The sequence below is a fragment of the Gouania willdenowi genome, unplaced genomic scaffold, assembly GCF_900634775.1.
Source record: "Gouania willdenowi unplaced genomic scaffold, fGouWil2.1 scaffold_201_arrow_ctg1, whole genome shotgun sequence".
NCBI classification, from domain to species: Eukaryota; Metazoa; Chordata; class Actinopteri; order Blenniiformes; family Gobiesocidae; genus Gouania; species Gouania willdenowi.
In genome coordinates this window covers 68873-89777 of record NW_021144954.1, presented here as the reverse complement: position 1 = coordinate 89777, position 20905 = coordinate 68873, and the positions used below count along the sequence as shown (strand labels likewise).

The window sequence follows — 20905 nt, the reverse complement described above, 5'->3', positions numbered from 1 at the left end:
TTATATCATATATCACCATTTTCAGAAAATATATTGAGATATGAGTTTTGGTCCATATCACCCAGCCCTAGTAGGAATGTTCACAGCATTTCAATGGGGTTAAAGGTCGACCTACATAATTGTATTTAGTAAGTGGTTGACAAGTGGGTATTTTAGATTTATTGTACACATATCTTAAAATATAAGGGATACTGGAGCTTGTTTGAGGGGGTGGGACGGCTCGTAGTGGGCGCTAGAAAATTTCCCTTATTTTGAAATCCAAAACTTGACAGTTGGAGGAGCACAAGGCTCATCGTATGCCCTTCAAATAGTGGTGAGTAGGTCTAAAGTACTTCATATTGAAATAGTGTTTGTGAACATGTGGGCCGCTGTGACAGTTTTACTAAACTTTATAGCTACAGATACAGGCTCTGAGTTGAAATGGTTTAAGTGGGTGTCAAAATAAAAGGGTCGCTGTCCGTAGTGCTGAACTGCTTTGAATTTGTGTTGTTTTATTATTAGTAACCATGGCGCCTAATGATCTTGTTGTTCTCTTGTTTTGTTATACTTCATGTCCGTTTGATGGACTGCAAAATGACATAGTCGCTCTCTGTGGTGTCGAAGCTTGTTAACCCCGGCATATGTATGTTGTAAAATGATTTTATCATGAGCTTTATTATTTGGGTTTAAAGAGCCGGGTCATTTGCCCCGCCCCCAGCCCGGTTTTGATTTGTTCCGCTAAGTGACCGTGGGATTACTGAAATGGAAGAAATTAACTCGTATGAATTTTTGACCTCCTGAGAATTCACTCCAAAGTTACGTGACACTCGCGTGCATACAGCCCATCTTAAATAACAAACTAAGACTTCAATAAAATTGGTAATCATGGAGATTTACCTCTATTATTTCCATACACGTGAACTGCAGGAGATTCTAGTCGAGGAAGTCTCCTAAGAATAGATCCTGGTTCTTCAAGTCATGAAAAATGTCCATCCAGTATTGTGCATGGTGTTTCCTTAGAAATCCCCACCACTGCTCAATCCTTTGATTGTGGTTACTAGATCCAGTGATGTAACAGGCATCGGAAAAGTTGTCTTCATGGTTGCTTCTCAGAAACCTTTGTAGTTCTTCAAGTACACAGTTCTCTGTGCCCATGTCTGATTGTATTCTTGCAGCAGTGCCTAGTCTTTGTAACGTCATTTATGAAGTATCCCGCTACAACTTTGGGATTGCTATTGGTAGAAAATGTATGTAACCAGAAAACCATATGAGGGAATCCATCAACAGCGCCATTGATGCATATTCCATATGGTTTAAGTTTGTCATAAGAATCCACATGCCATAAGAAATTTGGCCCTGGGTTTGTATATACACGTCTCCTGAGACGATGGCGTGACCTCAGCTCAACCCCATCCGGATCGAGTATTCCAAGAAGGTATCTCACTGTTTTCTGGGACACCACCAACCCTGACTGTATGCGTTTTAAGTGCATGAACCTAAATCCATGAAGCATCCCGTAGGAATCCAATTCTCCCTGTAGAAACAAAGCGACATTAAGCAGGTACGTTTTGGCTGTTCGCCTAAACAATCCTAAACTCTAAAGGCGTCTACAAAGACTCAACAAACTCACATTATATCCATCCACTTGAAGAAAAGCTAAAATGTCCTTGTGCTTTAGTCCAATAAGGTGGTAAAAATGTAGTAAGGTGGGTAAATCAGTCATTGTCCATACCATCAGACAGCATTAGGTAGAGCGAAAGGAGGAGCACATTTTGGTTGGAAAATCAGCTGTTTGGAACTCATGACTACAGAGTTGATATTATTTGATTTGTTCATTTATATTTAAATAGGCAACGTTCCAAACAGCTGATTGTCAACCAAAAGTCACGACTGAGAACGACAAAATAAATGAATTTCGGTAAACGGATCTAAAAGAAATAATAATAATAATAATTCAGTAAACGGATAAAAAAAAATAAGTTGCACATAGTATTGTTGCTAATGAATTCAACCAGGACTCCAAGCTATGCTTTATGATGACTGTGTCCTCTAGAACTAAAGGATCCTCTTTACCTGTCCGTCACTAATGAGAAAGTTGTGCCGACTGCAAATCCTTAATATCTTTATATTTTACCTCGAAAAGTAAAAATTAAAAGAATGAATATCCAGCACTGTAGATGACGCCATTGTGATGAACTCTGACCCGGAACAAGTTTCTATGTTAAAAAAAATTAAGAGATAATCTCCACAGGAAAAAAAAAAAGAAGTATTCCGAAAACGGATTTTAAAAAATATTAATTCGGAAAAAGGATTTAAAAAAATTTAAATTCGGAAATCGGTTTAAAAAAATAATATTAATTCGGAAAGCGGATTTTTACTGCCAATGCTCCATCGTACATATGTACCAAGCAAAATAAAAAACTCAATAAAAAATTATTGATTAAAATCCAATAAGCTTGTGCTTATAGAGTCTCTTTCTCAGCCCATGATATGTAAAAAAATAAATAAATAACCAAAAAAAAAAACATATGTCCTTAAACAGTTTTTTAAAAAAAATACTGACAAGCAAAAATAAATTATATAGCTGTTTATGTACAAAAAGAAATTACCATCCTTTCTGAAGCTACTTAACACAGCAGCTAACTAGCGATTAGCTTAAATAGCGATTAGCATGCTAGTAACATTCCAACAGAAAATACAACTTAACAAGACATTCAAACGTATATTCCATGACAGTCAATTGCAGTACAGTCAGTGTTACACCGTGAATATTTTCAGCTCACCTAGCAGGGAATATTTAAGTAGACTGTATGAAGCAGGCACGGATGGAGACGACAGACAACACACGTGTCTACCACAGCTAGAGCCATCTGAGCATGCGCAGATTCTGCTCTGGTTGCCATGGTTATCAACTGTCACAAAGCACAACTTATCAGCAGATGAAAGCAGCTTCTGAAGTAGTTCTAAGACAAAGTCTGGTGATAAACTACATGTTTTATCCTCCCCATCAGAGTGAATAACTAAAGACGAACACAAACAAATAAAGTAAGTGTAATATTTTAAATATGCATTTTACATCTCGACCACCAGAGGCTCCCCGTGAGCAATGTGTGAGATTTTACAGCAATACGGCTTTTTTTTTTTTTAAATTTTATTTTTGATTGAATTACTTGAGTTTTATCAGATGAAGTTTGGTTTTAAAAGAAAAGAAGTAAGTAAATAATTTTTGTGTGAGTCAGTTTTAATGTTGGCATAATTTTATATTCATAAGTGTAGATAATTAAACTTAGCCACGTTTTTTTTACTATTTCTAATTATTTTTCATGGATAACAAATAAATTCAATAGGCAAGCATTGGATTCTAATTTATTTCTCTTCCTTTGAAATTAAATGATATTGTTAAATGTATCTCACCTGAAAGATATGAAAGAAGATGTGTGTGTTTGCTGATCACTCCAAAGACTAAAGAAATGTTAAATAATATCCATGCAATGATTTCTTACATCAACCTTTTGATATTGATTTGATTGACTGTTCAGTTTGTGATATTCATAGTAAGTTTTATTTTATTTTATTTTATTTACATGTAAGCAAACAAAAATATTTTGGATTTTATTATAGGGTTGAGATTTTGGGTCAGGATTCTGGTTTTCTATCTCTTGACTTTTTCAGACTAAGTTTGGTTTTATTTGTTTCATGTATATCATCATATAAGTTTTTATTATTTTACTTATAGAGGATGAAGAGCGAGATTGCAGCGGTGGTTTCCTTCCTGAAAAGGCTGGTGAAATTAAAGAATAAGGTGGAGGTGGAGAAAATGGATTTGTTTGCTGAGAGGCTACACTGTAAGAAATGTCAGTAAAATATACAGCAAAACACCGTAAAATTCCAACGGTAATGGAGCGTAAAACCAAAAACGTCCTTTTGCTGTATTAAATAGATTGATTAACCGTTAATTGTGAGACTGGATAAAACTTTGTTTTTTACTGTAATAAAATGTTGAAATTATAAATATTTTCTGTTAAAACAAATAAATATGCATACATTTTACAATTAAATATTGTAATGTTGAAAATGTCTGAAAACCTTCGATTTTACGGTATTATTTGAGTAAAACTACATCTTTTGGGGTTGTGCACATTGGAATTCACAGTATAACTCTGTAGATTTTTAAGCAGACAAAAACATTAATTTTTACAGAAGCAAGATGTTAAAAAATAGGGTCCACTGTAATAATACAAGCAGTGAATACCATTTTTAAAAAAGCAAATATCAGCAGTAAAAGACAATTTAGTTTTAACGTTTTTTTACTTTAGAGCAAAACTTTTGGTTGTTGTAAATCTGACATGTTTTGAACTATAATTTTTAGAATTTTGGAAAAACGTATGAGGTAGAAAGTTGAGCAATGTCATTTTTCAATCGAATGTAATACATATAAAACCTTAACTATGGCCTTTGTTTGTGCTTTAATACTTTTAAATAACCAGCCAAAAAACTGGATGTTAAATAATAACATCGAAAAGTATATGAAAATCAATAAATCTATCTAAACCACCTGTTCTCATTAAATATATCTTTTATATATCTTACTTAAAAATAATGACTGACCCCACAAAGTGACCTCCTAACACACCGCTAGAGCAAACACGACCAGATTTGTAATGATTTTTAACACTTTATTTCATCACTAAAATAACGCATGATGGTTGCACACAATCATTACATTTGCCTCTACTCAATGAATAAATCCATCGCGGGGGAACGTGAAGCTCCACCAATCAAAAGCATTGTAGTAGATCATGTGACTACCGAGCATCCTGGGTAATGTAGTTCTAGGACGAAGGCTCGCTGTTAAACTGTATTTTTTCCTAAACTATATCGATCTCATACGTACTTTTTTCACCTAGATCTGACTTTGAGGTCGCTTTATAACCACATAGCTGGTTTCAGCCCGAGCTGACGTAGTTACGGAGTTAAAGACTTTTTTGAAATCCATACGGCCTCAAAGCAAGGGGAATTTTACTTCCGGACCTGAGAGGAGGCGGGACGAAGAGCGACATTACCTTGCGTGATGACGTCACCTAAAAATGACCAATAGCGCGGCGTGCTGCTGAGCTGTGCCGCCCGCTCTTTTTTTCAAGCAGGAGACGCTTTGCTAACGGACGCAGTTTTGAATTTGGATTAGCTCCTTGTTAGCTGCTTGGACCACAGCATCTTCCTGGCAGCTTTCAATTAATTCGAGGTGAGTACATGCAACTTGAAGTTATCTCTGTTTTAAAAACCCACCAGTTATTTTTTTATGAGTGAGGTTGTGAATTTAGTTAGCATTTGTGAGTTCAGTTAGGATTACTGTGGTGAGGGAAGCATTGCTCTTGATTAGCTTCGGTGTTTGGCGTGCTTAATTTGGTAGGGAGGAATTACCCAAGTACATGGAGATATGTTTACCTGTAATTTCTGTGGAAAGGTAGTGCAGTCATCAAGGGGCTACGTGCTTCATTGTAAGCTGCATCGGAATGAGCCACGTTGTTTCTTTCGGTGTATTGAAGCAGACTGCAAGCAGACATACACCAGGTATGGCGCGTTTAAGGCTCATTTTTACCGAAGACACTCTGCACCTGCCCCTACCCATGTCACTAGTGTGGCGGTGGTTTCTGCGTTTACATGTGCAGTGGCGATGTGTGAACTTCAGTGTCAAAACTCTAAAGAGTTAATAGCTCATCTGAAGAGCCATATTGTGGAAGGACACGTGGTCACTTGTCCAGTAAGAGGATGCACAAATACCTTTAGAGTTAAATCATCTTTTACTGCCCACATGTCACGTAAACACAGAGAGTTTTCAGACCGCAGCATTGGTGATTTATATAGAGAGTCTGCATGTCAATCATCATCTGTTCCAACCACATCAGATGACTTTGTACCCTTGATTTCTGAGCCTGCTGCACAGTCTATTACAGATGAAGATAACATGGAAATGTCCCCTGAATTCTGTGATTTTTTTCTGAGAAACGTTTCACTATTCTACTTGAAATTGCAGGGTCAGTTTCTACTGCCTGCTTCAACCATACAGAACATTGTGGAGGAAATGCAGAACATACATGAGTTGGGACAGACATACAGTTTGGGTAAACTTGCATCACTGTTAAAAGATGACACATCATTATCAGAGGAGGACATCAACAAAGTCTGCAAGTCTGTCAAAAGCTATGATTTGTTTTCTGAATGTCATACCGGACCATTGAGGACAGTGTACTCCAGAGCTCAGACCTTTAAAAAAACCTTCAACTATGTGGAACCAAAGAAAATATTCTTAGGGAGAGATGAAAACAGAAAAGATAGGTTTGCCTATTATGTGCCTTTAAGAGAGACTTTGAGATGTTTGCTAGAGTCTGATATGTGGCAGAAATCAGAAGAGCCCTCTACTGAATCTCCTGCTGATGTTCTGTGTGACATAAGTGATAGTAAGCTGTTTAAATCAAATGATTTTTTTGGTCAAAACCCATCATGCCTCAAGCTAGTACTCTACCAGGATGCCTTTGAAGTCGTTAACCCTTTAGGCTCTGCAAGGACAAAACACAAGGTATTAGCTGTATATGCATCAGTGGCAAACTTGCCACTTCATGTACGCTCAGACACAGACCACATGTCTCTTGTCTTACTGTGCAGGGAGAAAGATTTTAAAGAGTTTGGTCATGCTAATGTGTTCTCTGAATTACTAGCAGACTTGAAAGAACTGGAGGACAGTGGGATTGTTACATCAGATGAAACTAGAGTTAAAGGAACTTTGTTTTGCATTACTGGTGATAATCTGGGTTCTCACTGTATTGGTGGCTTCACTGAAAATTTTAGTTCTTCAAAGTACTTCTGCAGGTACTGCCTGATAACGAAATCTGAATTTCAGGGTGCTGACCCAAATCTGTGTGGACCAGAACGTACCAAAGAGAACTACAACTCTGCTGTTGATCGCCTCCAGATTGACAATACACCAGATGTCGAAGGAGTGAAGTTCAGGTCAGTGTTCAATTCACTGAAATACTTCAACGTTTGTATGCCAGGCTTGCCACCATGTCTAGGTCACGATATCTTTGAGGGAGTTTTGGCTTATGATGTGGCACTGTATCTAAAGTACTTCATAAAGAAAAAAGCATGGTTCACTTACTCCACTCTGAATCGACGCATCAAACAGTTTAGTTACCATGCCTCTGATGCTTCTACAAAGCCATCTGAGGTCAGCCCTCAAGCAGCTAAACTCTCAGGACAGGCTGTACAGAACTGGAACTTCCTCCGATTGCTGCCTCTTATAGTTGGTGACATAGTGACAGACCCCACAGACGATGTGTGGAACTTAACTCTGCAGCTGAAAGATATTGTAGACATGGTGTGTGCTCAGAAAATTTCAGTGGCTCAGGTAGCATATCTTGATATTCTTATTCAAGAATATATAGAGTCAAGAAAAGCTCTGTTCCCAGAATGCAACCTGAGACCAAAACACCATTTTCTACGCCATTACCCAGCACTGATTCTGAAATTTGGCCCACTGATAAGATTATGGACAATGCGCTTTGAAAGCAAGCACAGTTATTTCAAGAGATGTGCCAGAAATTTGAAAAATTTCAAAAACCTCTGCCATACACTCTCTGAAAGACATCAGATGTTTCAGGCTTATCTTGCAGCAGGGTCATTGTGTCAATCTGTCTTGAAAGTCAAAGATGGTTCTCCATTTTACTCAGTGCTGTACAGTAAAGCCATTCAAGATGCAGTCCAAATGTTTGACTTTACTGAAACCAATACAAAGGTCACAGTAGAAATGATGTACAAGGGAACACAGTACAAGAAAGGACACTTCCTTGTCACAGGGGGCTCTGACTCTGTTGAGTTCGGTGAAGTAGTTCTCATTTTGATTAAGAATGACAGTGTTTATTTTCTGGTGTTGGTGCACGTGACAGAATACCATTCTCAGTATCATCTGCACTCAGTGAAAAAGGAAAAAGAAAAGATGCAGTGTGTGAACATCATTGACTTAATTGATTTCTATCCATTAACATCTTACATGAAGTATGGATACCAAATGGTTCCATTGAAACACTGTGTGCTGTCACAATAATGGGGCTGTTAGTTTGGTACTTACGAAACACTGTATAAAAGTGTAGTATTAACCCTCCTGTTATGTTCATTTGCCAGGAACATCAATGGTGTTCCGGGTCAATTTGACCCGCAACATAAGAGGGTTAAGCTAGAGCAGCTTCATATTTTAAGACCAAAAGGTACCACTTGGTGTAAATTGACCTTTATTCACATTCTTTTTATCAGACATCACGGAAATGGAGGACAGCATAAGGAGTTCCATTACTAAGGTGCTGCCGGACCTGTCTGCCTCAATCCTTGAAATTGTACTGGAGGCACTACAATCATTAGGAGTGGAGACATCTGAGGACTTGCAGTTCATCAGTGATACTGATCTGAACTCTGTCCTGAGACCAGTTCAGGCAAGAAAACTGCTGGCTGCCTGGAAACAAACCAGTAAGTATTATGATTTCATTGCACAATAGCCATGAAGGGCTTTCTGTTTTTTCTATTATACTTTGGCCAAGGTCCAAAAAGTACAATTAATTGTTTCGTTTGTGATTTTGTTTTACAGCACCAAATACGGAAATTTCAAGCCAGTCCAGCATATCGTCTCCATCTTATTGCTCCTCATTTTCTGACTCCCCCTCTCCCAGTCCAAAATATTCTCTAGACTGGGTAGATAACTTTAGAATTCCATTTGAAGATTTTCCAGAAGACTTGATCCAGTGTCTTCAGAGAGAGAAAAGACCAAAGCCTCGATTGCGGAGGGAGATGATCCGCATCATTGTGAAGGAGATTATGAAAGCCTGTGCCTCTCCAAATAGAAGAGCCTCGACTGAAATTGCAAAAAAACTGGTTGCAACGTATCCCAAGTCACTGCAGGACGTCATAGAGGGGGATGTGGTAGGACAGGGGTACCACTCTTTAGTAAAACAGATTCAGGCACGAATTGAAAATGTGAAGAGGTCTACATCACCAGTGTTACAGAAGCGCAAACTGGGAGGATCAGATGACACCGATGAAGTCACACCTGAAAAGCGAGCATCTGTTCAAGACACGTATGGCTGCATAAAGTGGGACATGAAGTTTTTGCCAGTCAATGAGACACTGGAAACCCAGAAGGAGAAGAAAGAACGTATGAAGATTCTCAGTGAACAGACAAGCTTCAGTCATGAAGAAGTAAAAACTCTAATGAAATGCACCTACTACTCTCAGCGCAAAGCAATAAACAGTGGAGCAGACATGCAAACCCTCATAGAAGAGTGGCCTTTTTTGTTTCAGGCAATTGGAATGACAGTCCACTTTGAAGAACTTACTGGGGTACCGCTGAAAGAAACTTTCCTCACCAGTCTGGAAAAGAAGGGAAAACAGCTTCTGGACTTCCTGAAAACCACTGGTGCAGACAAGAGCAAGCGTGTCTTGGAGGCTGTCATAAAGCTTCGAATGCAGAGGGGACCGCTGAAGGGCTGCTCAGAAGACGTGAAAGATATGATGCTCCTCCTTCTTTCCTATTTCGATGAAAAAGAGGAGACCTTCTTCCACTATGTTGATGAAACATGTCTGGCAAAAGAAGTCCAAGTGGAAAGCCTGCCTGTGACACCATGTATCATTGTTTGTGGTGAGTTGATAATCAGTACAACTGCACAGAACCTAAGTTAATGCAAGGATACGCTATATTAAATGTCTGCACTTTTGCTATTTTAAGACACATTTGAATGGTAAAGGGGGTTTTACAGTTAATTCTTTTACACTTGTATTTCATTCCAAGGATCCTCATGCTTTGCATCGAGACTGTTCATGCTCAGCATTGACCACAAAGTCGTGAATGACCAAATAACTGACTTCATCTCTGCAACCTGTCTGATGCTTGGGAGCTACTACTGCCTGAACATCCACTATCCCCTGGAACTTGGCTCCACACTTGAATTCCTTCAGAGGTAATTGTTTTACTTTTCCCTCGCCTTTCCCTTCTTTTCCCATTGTATAGTGTTTTATTATGGATTGTTGTGTTTATCAAGGTGTTTCTTCAACATTAACCCAGAGAAGGGAACAAAAGTTGAAAAAACTAAGAAGAAGACACTGCATGTGAACCCAAGAGTACTCACCCTCATCGCCAATCTCTCTGATCACGAGTGGCGAGAGACCGTTTAAAGACATTTTGAACAGATCGGTACAGTCAGCTTAACTGTACCTTGACTGGGAATGACTGTTGTTTATGTTTTAAGTTATCCCAGCTGATATTGAGTACTGTACTCTGACCTGATTTCTGTTATCACAGGCATGCTTTTCAGAGGTTTTGATCTTAGCTCTTAAAAGAATCCCTCTAACTAGGGATTGTTATTGAGAACGTTACTCTTGATGTTTCAGAGATGTTCTATATTCTATTTGACAGAGTTTAAACTTGGAATTTTGTATTGTCCAAAACAAGTTAAGTGTTGCACTGAACTGTTAACATTGTAATTTAAATAGCACTGTCTGTTACAAACATTTATTGACTTTAACTGTTGTTTTAGCATTTTGTAGCTGTAAGTTAAATGTCAAAATATGTTCAACAATAAAAATGTCAGTGAAGGACAATTGAGATTTTGTTGCAGTGTGTTTCTGATGCATGTGTTTAAGATTTAAGGGTGGTGACACAGCTAAGACCCAAGTCTCTTTCAAGGTTAGTAAAATAAACAGATTCTAGAAGATATTTTACACATTTCTCTGTTGTCCCTAAATCTTGTTTAGTTTATTATGATTAAAAAGGCTTGTTTTGTTCCTGCCCTTTTCAGACACTGAATTTGAGCAGAAACCATAAGGATACTGAAAGGACCTGTGACTCTCAGGAAATGGTGAGATTTCAGGTCATAATCTTATTTTTTCTTTTTCTTTTCCCCCCCATTAAATTCATTTTCCTTTGTCCCTTTACAATATTGCTGTTTTGTTTTTGTAAACAGCATCAAATGAGAGTGACAGATGAAACAGTTTCAAGACAATGGCAGGAAAAGCATGCTGAAGATGGAATCAAACCTTCGCTGGAAATATTTGGTATGTGTTTTACCGTGAATCAAACTGTTGAAAAGCATTCAGCTACACTGCAACACAGAGAAACTTGTTTTGAACTTATTTTCTTGTTACTTTAATTTCTTGTCTCATTATTTTTGTCAGTTTTTATTATTTATGGTGTATGCCCTTTTTGTTTTCTTTCTGAATGCAGAAGGGATCTAGCCGGTCCACAATGAAAGCTTCATTGCCCCCCCCGTGAGTCTTCTGGCAGAAATGATGGCGCCTGTATTCTTTGGTTTCCCTAAACATCACACCCTGTTTATACGAGGCTCTTCAATTAAGTCTGCACCCAAAGATTCAAGAAGAGGTAAGCAGTGGTATTGTTCAAGTTTTGCAAAAGAAAGATGGACAGGAGACACTCTTCTTAATCAGCCGAGCTCAGGTTCATGTCCCGGTGAGCAGTTTCATACGATGAAGGAAACTGACGCTATTAAATGTAGATTGAATGATGGGTCTTATCACCATGCATTCAGTCATTAACTTCAAGTTCTATGATAAATCAATAGGAAACTTAAATACAATGTTTTCCAACAAATGTTGATTGTGATTAGGGCTGCGTTGTCTATGTATCACTTTTACATAAGTAGATTTAAGAACAGCATACTTACTTATTATTAGGTCTGTTTTTGACAGCATGTTTTGTTAATTTCTGTGCATTTTACCCAAGCACTGATCAAACTTTTGAAACTTTGTCCATTTTTTGCTGCAGAGGGGATCCTGCCAGTCCAAAGTGAACTCCTGATGGACATTGAAGTACTCCTGCAGAGCTTGTATCTTCGACACCATGCACATTAGAAACTCCACTGAGTGCTTTCTTTCACCAAGGCAGGACCCAGTGACTCATTACTGTTGATAGGTCAGGGGCAGGTAATTTTTTGTTTCATGTTTATTCATTCCTCCATGGATTACCAGCCATTTATATGGACACATGCTGTATTCTCAAGATCTATGCTGTTTGGTAGGAATAGAGAAAATGGTATGTTTAGTCATGTCATTAACAGTGTGACAATTGAATAATTAAGGAACAATTGGTAAACATTTCAGAATTCTTTAAGACCAAAGTGCATGTGATGTCCTGAAAATGTGTTGAAATGACATGGAGTGACCCTAGCTGTCCTCTGGTCAGCCTCAGCAGCTAAAAGCGCTGATCCTTGTGTGTTTTTCAGGTGCATCAGAGTGAACGCGTTCCACAAATATGACCCAGAGCTGCTGCGTGCCTGCAGGGAAAGTGGGGTTCACTACGGTGACCTGGGGCTGCCCTGGGAAATCACTCTGTGGGTGGATCCAGGAGAGGTTTGTGGCAGGTGAGGAACAAAAACACACAATTATTCTTCACTCTGTTTTTAGACTTTCTATTCCTAGGTTTGGTTTATTGGTTTATTGGTCAGTCAGAGCATAAACAGTATACACTCTGGTCAGACCAAGCTTATGTTTAGCCCCACCCCCATTTGAAGTCTGGTTTACAAAGTACAATATTAATTGATAATCAAAGAAAAATAATATACATTAGGGCCTCTGATTATCTATGATCGTGGAATTCATGTTCTGAATCATAAAATTAAATCCAAACCTTTTTAGTTTTTTCTCTTTATTTAAAATCTGGTCCCAATATGACATGAAAATGCTTCACATGCATGTTTTGGGACAATATCACACATATACATGCAATTTTTCTTCCATAAATAGCGAGTGTTACATACACAATCTCGATCATAAACTCGCTCTACGTAAACACATGGCTGGGTGGGATTTTGTACAAAACTTGAAGGTGAGTCCAAATGGAAACAGCTAAATGACACAGACTAAACCCTCATGTTTTGGGACCATATCAAACATTTCCAAGGTATTTTTCTTGTAAAATGGGGGGCTGGCCATTTCAACATTTAATCTGATATGTGGGAGGGGTCAGATATTGGTATGTTCATGTCAGATATGTGTGTCTGGGGTCATACTGTTCAGCCATTGGTCGTGTTTATTATTAAAATCAAACTCAAATGGTTTGTCATTGAACTGACATGTTTGTGTGTGTGTGTGTTATTGTTGCACAGGTACGGAGAGCAGAATTTTGATTTCTCAATTGCCACATTTTCCACTGATCAGAATGAGATGACATTTTTCTATCACTCGGATTCATCTGATGAGGGGAGCACACATTCCTCCCCCCTCACCGTCCCCAACAGGAAGTGCCAGGTAACCCAGGGAGCAGAAAGCCCCCCCTCACTTGTTCTTAAACTGTTGGTGTTTCTGTGTTTGAACTCATCTTCAACCTTTTCCTTCTCCAGGCGTTAAATCCAGCTGCTCCAGCTTGGGAACCCTAAAAGAAGCTGTCAGGAATGGTTCATAGCATTCCACAGCCTCAGCACAGCTACCGGACCCGTGACAGAACCCCCACCCCTGGACAAACCAACTAGGGGTGCCTCCTCCACCAGAGGCACGGTCCCCTCATGATTATTTTTTTTATTAACAATGTATAAATGTACAGTAAGAGTCTATTTTTTTAAGAATGTATCAATGTACAATAAACATATGTTGAATTTGACATTTTCTTTGATTTTACCCCATAAACATTAAACAGAAAATCACTGGTAACCAGCTGCCAAACAAAACAAAAAGGACAAAGACATAAAGTTGTGGGTCTTTCAAAGTAATCCAGGAAAGGGCAACATAATTTATAAAAATTGTCTTCAGATCCTATAACTGTGTATCTAATGTTTTCCAAATCCATACAGGACAATATATCTTTAAGGTAAAGAAATCTTATTGTCCACATGAGACTCCATGGTGACCCAAACGGGGGAAGACGGTTCCAAGTAAAAGTGTTTCTAATACAGCATTGACCTGATATTTGTGGCCCAGTATTAATATTAAGAAGAGCTTTCCTCAATCTTTGATGTTTACAATTCCATTTAAAAGGTCTTTTTACTATCAATGGGAACATTGTTATCATTAAATACAATTTAATAATGGCTGATCTATGTCTTTTCTTTTTTAACAAGTTTTTATAGCTTAGATACTGGTCATCTTTGACAAAGTATTTTGCAATTTAGACAGTTATAGTTTGTATCACCTAAATTAAATTGTGTATATGAAAAAGAAAACTACACATGGTCAGAAGTAGTGTATTCTTTTTTATTCTTTTTATTTATTTTTTTACTTTGACTGCACATGCAGACGAAGGTCAACACTACAAGAAGTGCAATATATTTTAATTAATTTGTTTATTAGGAGATATAACAATATAACAACATTTCAATCACCAGTGTTCCATTGTACAGTATTTTCAAACAAAGACACACATGTCACTCATTACAACAAATTATGTCTTTTGTATCATAATCAGTCAACTATTTATACACACCACAGAGACACTCACACACATTTTTTACATATATCAAATGGTATACCTATATAACCATACATACTAAATAAAACAAAAGAGAAAATAAAATAAATAACAAAATTAAATCAAATAAATAAAAGCGATTGCAAGGATTTGCAGTCGTCCAAAAATGGGGCCCATGTTATATCAAATTGTTCTTTATTGCCTTTTGCTGAGAAAATTATTTTCTCCAGTTTAATAAATGACAAAACATCTCGTAGCCACAAGGATATTAAAGGTACCTTAGAAGATTTCCAAAAAAGAAAAATACTACGTCTCGCTATTAGTTATGTAAAAGTTATTATTTTAGAGTGAGCAGGTTCTGTGAGCAAAGTGTTTACTGGAACCCCAGAAACAGCCAAGAAATGGTTGATGACAACTTGAGTTTTAAGCACATTGGAAAGAATCGTAGAGTATTGGCTCCAAAAGTTGTTGAGACTCGGGCACAGAAAGAACATGTGGCTCAGGTTACAAGGGCTGGCATGGCATCTTTCACATTGATCCACAATCAATGATATAATGAACAATAAAGAGTTCATTACTCAATTTTGAGTAATGAACTCTATATAATACCTTAAATTGAATTAACTGTAGCCTTACAGAGGGAGTACTGGCACAAATTGTGGATATCACATTTTCCACTGTTGGTCAGAAAAGTGCATATTTAACTCACCTTCTCATGATTTTCTAATCTTATCTGTTGATTGTATATCTAAGTCCATGAGTTGCTTGTATATCACAGATATAATTGACTTTTGATTGGGTTCAAGGGACAGCAACTCTTCCCATGGATGGGCAGTTGGGAGAGAAGGATAGAATGGAGAAACAGAAGATGCACAATGACGAATTTGAAAGCAGCAGAACAAATGATTGGCTGGAAGTCCCCTTGCTGAGCATAGGTCAGAGAAACTTAAAATGCCAGCATTTTTCCACTGCATGTATGTAGCGTCAGTGAGACCGAGGGGAAACAGATGATTTTTCATGATTGGAATTGTTATTGATGCTGAAAGAAACTTAAAATGGTTCTTGTATTGTGACTATATTTTCAAAGAGGACTGTACCACAGGACTTTTTGGATATTTAGAGGGATTCATTGGGAGAGAAGAAGACAACAGAGCTTCCAGTGATGATGTGGAACGAGACAAGTGTTCAAGTTTACGCCACAGCAAGTCTTGTGACCGGAGCCAAGAGGTCAATTTATGAATGTGAGCTGACCAATAATAATACAGGAAATTAGGTAAAGCAAGCCCACCACTAAATGTCATCTTTTGTAATAGACATTTCCTCACTCTGGGGTTCTTGCCTTCCCACAAAAAACATAATATAAGATGGTGGAGGTTCATAATACATTTTCTGGGCAAAAACACTGGATTACATTGAAACCGGGGTAAAACGTTCAGTTTATCCGACCCAAAAGAGATAAGGGCAAGGAGCCCCACCTCTGAAAGTCTGCTTTAATTTGGTTAATCAATGGGGTGAAATTAGCTGTGTATAAGGAAGGTAAAGTACTGGTGATATTGATTCAATGAAATCTTTAAATGTCCCATCTGATATCAATAAAGGGTTAAACCTCCAGCGTGAAGAAAAAGAATGCTGACTTTGCATTTTAATATCAACACTAAGTGGTACATGATCTGAAATAACAAGCGGATAATTTTCAAATGTTTCTACTTTAGAAATAAGGGAGCCATCCAAAAATAAGTAATCAATCCTTGAAAAAGACTATGTGCTTTTGTGTTAGGATTATATATGTGGGTCACCTGGAATTAAAATGGAGTCCTCTGAAATGTCTAATAATTCATGATCAAAAAAATAAACTGATTAAAATGTATTTTTGAAATGTTGTAATTATTATTTTTCAAATCTATAACACCACACACAAAACTAACTTAAATAACTGTATTCTATGCTTTCACTTTCACAAATTTAATCTACATCTATCTATACTATAATTCAAGGGAGGTCTGTGTGGATGTGTGTGAGTGTGTGTGTGGAGCAAATATCTCCCAGACGCGGTGCCAGTTGGACCTGAAACACGGTCGACGGGTTCCAAATACCCCGAGTGCGTGTGTCTGTTATTTTGGAGTCATTTGGTCATTTCCAAATGTTTATTTTAATTTTATTTCACTTCTGGAAGGCCCCGAAATGAAACCTATTCAACTTTTGACCTCAGGGTGTGAGGGGGCGCTCGCGCACCATCTATATCTATTTCCTCACACGAGCAAGAGTCACGTGTGCACAGCCCAGCAGACACGGACTGTAAACACGAGTGAGAGAGAAGAAGATAGTTTTATACCGGAGAGGAACGTCTGAGCAGCCGTGTTTGTACTGATAAACTAGCAAAGCTCTTAAGTCTCACTTATTGGGCCTGATGTTAGTCACTGATGTTCGTGTGTGTGAGCCACGGCAGACGCCACTTCCTCCTGTGCCATGCTATTGTTAGCTTCTCAAACACGGTAGCTCTCTGAATAGATACTTTGAAACCGCCAGCCACCGGTGAGTCTTCTGCAGACACGTTTCCCATTGTTTAAATCATATCGCTGTTGTTCAATAACGCGCTGTTTCACTAGAGTCGATATTGACCTCAACCTGTTCAATTCTCCATCTGGAAAACTGCGGATTCTGTGTCATGCTGTGGATGGAAGCTAAGCTCTGACCACTCGGTTCGAAGGTAAAAAAATATTTTTGTTTTTTTAAAAAAGACAGCCGAATTGTACATAATACTTTAATTTACTTACTCACTCATGTAGTTTGGAGCTTTACGTTTTGTTTTGCGCAGTTTGGTTGTTTTTCTGATTGGCGCTACAATGTTTATAGAGTTTGGTTATCAGCGTCTCAAACACATACGTATTTATTTATTTAAATATACTAAAACAGAAAGATACACAAATACACATATTGACTCAGAAAAACATACATTACAGGAAAATACACCAAACAAAAAAGTATAAAAGTGAGTTAAAAAACAACAACCACAAACACATTTATCATGTTCATATCCCATAGAATTAAACCGGGGAAATCGCACAAGCTGTTTTATTTTAATATTTTAATATTTATTATTTCATTGCATTTACTGGATTCTCATTATTTGTTATTGCTATTATTTTTTATAACCATTACTATTACTACTTTCACTATTAATATTATATCTCTATCTAATTGTACTATTACTGCATTGTTAATGTTATTCTTAAATTATTCTTTTTTTAAAAAATCTTTTAGTTACTGGTATTCTCATTGTATTAGTATTAATGTTGCTATTACCTTTTTATTTTATGTTTATTATTGTTTTTATTATTGTATTACAGTTACTGGATTCTCTTTGCTATTTTGTTATTGCCATTATTATTATATAATTGTACTACTGTATTAATGTTATTGGCATTATTTTAATCATTGTTATATTTTTGAACTCCTTTTTAATTATTAATATTTTATATTATAGTTACTGGTATTCTCATTGTATTATTAGCATTGCTATATTATCATCATATTACCATATCATTTAATATTTTTTATTGTTTTTTTTTTATCATATTATTGTTACTAGATTCTTATTATATTACTTTGTTATTGCTATTATTACTATTTTTATTATTATTATAACCATTACTATTATTAATATTTTCGCTCATACTATTTTTTGTATATTATCATCGGGGCTCTACACAAACTTATCCAGTGGTGGCACTGGTGTGACCAACTTTCTCTGTACAGCATAGCCATGCATGCTGATGAATAGTTGACTTAACTGGCGTACTGTAGTTTTGTATGAAGGTAAGATTGACAGTGACTCGAGATATATTTGCTAAATGTTTTAGCGTCAATGTTAAGTTTTTCTGTAACAAGCAGTGGCTGAAGTAATAATAATAATAATAATAATAATGGGTCCACAACACGGCTCCACTATGATTGTTTGTTCTACGCAAGGGTGAGTTTTTCTTATATTATTCTATGTGCTAAGAAAGATGCTAGCGGCTACAATGTAAACACACACACACGGCTGAAGCACGTTCGTGCACTACACCGGGATGAAAATACTGAACTCACACAGAGCCGTTTTGAGAGTTGGTGTTGCAAAACGTTTATTTTTCGTGGTACTTCTGTGTCTCTCCTAACAACCTGCGACGGATTATGTATAAGACGCGCGCGCGAGATAACACACGGAGGAGATGGATGGAGAGACACACACAGTATTTATAATAAAAATAAACTAAATGAGTAAAACAAAACAAAAAATAAACAATATTTATTCCAAAAATACACCAAATGACTCCAGAATCACACTACAATGGCAACAAAAAACAATAATTATACAAAAAATGCACAAAAAGACAACTGAAAGATAAAAAAAAACACAATGATGACATTAAACCAGGAAAATTGCACCCACATTTTGCACCCGCAAATATACCCCTTTTGCTCCCACATGAATGCATACTTCCGACGGGCACTGTACTCGACTTAAAAAAAACATACATTTACAGAAAAATATAACAAAAATATGAAAATGGCTCAAAATACACAAAACTAAATATTTATACAAAAAATACACAAAATTACTCCTAAATTACACTACTATAGCAAAAAAAACAATAATTATACAAAAATACACCTGACTCCAATAAAACATACATTACAAAAAAAATTGAAATTAAAAAAAAAACAGCAAACATTTATGCACAAAAAGACAACAGAAAGATACACAAATACACATGGCTCCAAAAAACATACGTTACAGAAAAATACACCATACAAAAAAATATAAAAGTGATGAAGTCATGCACATGACCCATAGAATTAAACCAGGAAAATTGCATCCACATTTTGCACCCGCAAATATACCCCTTATGCTTCCACATGAATACATACTTCCGACGGGCACTGCACTAGTGTCATAATAATGACAGTGTAATGTCAACCTTATGTATACCTTTTCAAATACAGTGTTACCCACAATTTTTAATGCATTTTACATATAAATTAAATACATAATGTATGCTTAATTCATAGAATAACATTGAATGAGAAAAATGCAATTGTAAATGTTTTTTCTATTTCTTTTCCGTATGGGCAGCGTGCTGTCTCTGACTCTTTGCAATGATGAGCGTGTGTGTATCGTGACAAAAACACTAATCAGAATGATTTAGTGGGAGCGCGAACGATCTAATGTGAACGGTGTCATTGGTCCACCCGGTCTAAAGTGACCAAGCTCGATTTTTTTTTTTTTTTTTTTGGCGTCATGAAGGTTAACTCATTGTACCCTCTTAACGTATTTGATTTGCTTTCCAAGTTGAGAACCACTGATCTAACACAAATTATCTTCTCTCAGGTTTCAACGGAGGCAGAAGACCCAGGAGATGAGTGTCCTCTCCCAGGGAATGGCGCCAAACTCACTTGATCCCTGTAGCACCCAACCAGCTTCCATCGCCGAAGGAGAAACTGGAGCTCCTTCTTAAAACATCTGGCCCACGGCACCAGTTTGTCCTCCCTCCTAATCTGGAGGGACAGGCTCCCATCCTGCGGCCAGGCAGACAGCCTGCTGCTGCCACCAGGGAGCGTGCCATTGCACCCACTCCCACCACACCAGGCACTGCACAGCCTGTCAGCTCATTTAGGAAACTTGATCCTGAACCCTGACAACACGCTGTCACTGGTGCTGGCGGCTCCTGGTGTCTCAACACCCAGTGCAGGCCCGGCTCCACTTGGTCCTCCACTTGGTGCTCCTGTGTCTCTGTTCACAGAAAGGAACAGATGACGGCGGGCCCTTGAGGAGGAGAGTGGAGTGCCAAAAAGGAGGTATGTCAGGGGAGTGGCATACAACACTTGTGGCAAGTGTGGTCAGCCAAAAACGAAGGACTTTGGCCATAGCCGTCATGGCAGCGCCACCTTTTGCCCACAGGCCTCACAAGGCAAATCTCTGGAGGAGTGGCTAAAGGAACAGAGAGTGCCAAAATTGATTGCCAACTTGTGTATATAGTGTATATATTGTGTGTTTGAATACAGTTCCCAATACAGTATCTAACAAAAGTGGTTTCATCCCCCACATTTTTGAAAAACACATAAATTACTCTGAGGACAACAATATAGAAATTACACTTCAGTAAAAAGATCAGATAGTGTCCAGTGTGTGTGGCAACAGCCTGATGAGTTCCAGGACAACTGTGTCTTGCCTACAGTGAAGCATGGTGGTGGTAGGAACATGGTCTGGGCACAGCACTGAGCTGCACTTCACTGAGGGAAAAATGAATCTGTACTTTGACATTCTGAAGCAGAGCATTACCATGTCCATCTCCTGGAGGGTGAAAGCAGTGTTAGGTTAATATTGGTGGTCACACTCAATAATAACACTTTGGGCACAATTTAGACATGTTTACTCACTGTTTAATGGCTGTGTTTTGGGGTATTTTCAAAGAACAGTACATCTATACG

General features: G+C 37.7%; 1 long non-coding RNA gene across 1 annotated transcript; it reads left to right on the top strand.

The window, feature by feature from the left end:
- Window positions 1–2954: 2954 nt before the first annotated feature.
- LOC114458893 (uncharacterized) lies at window positions 2955–13630 on the top strand. Its single transcript, XR_003673171.1, has 4 exons — window positions 2955–3024; window positions 12258–12395; window positions 13140–13281; window positions 13374–13630. It is a non-coding gene; the product is annotated as an uncharacterized LOC114458893 (long non-coding RNA).
- The last annotated feature ends 7275 nt before the right edge of the window (window positions 13631–20905 follow it).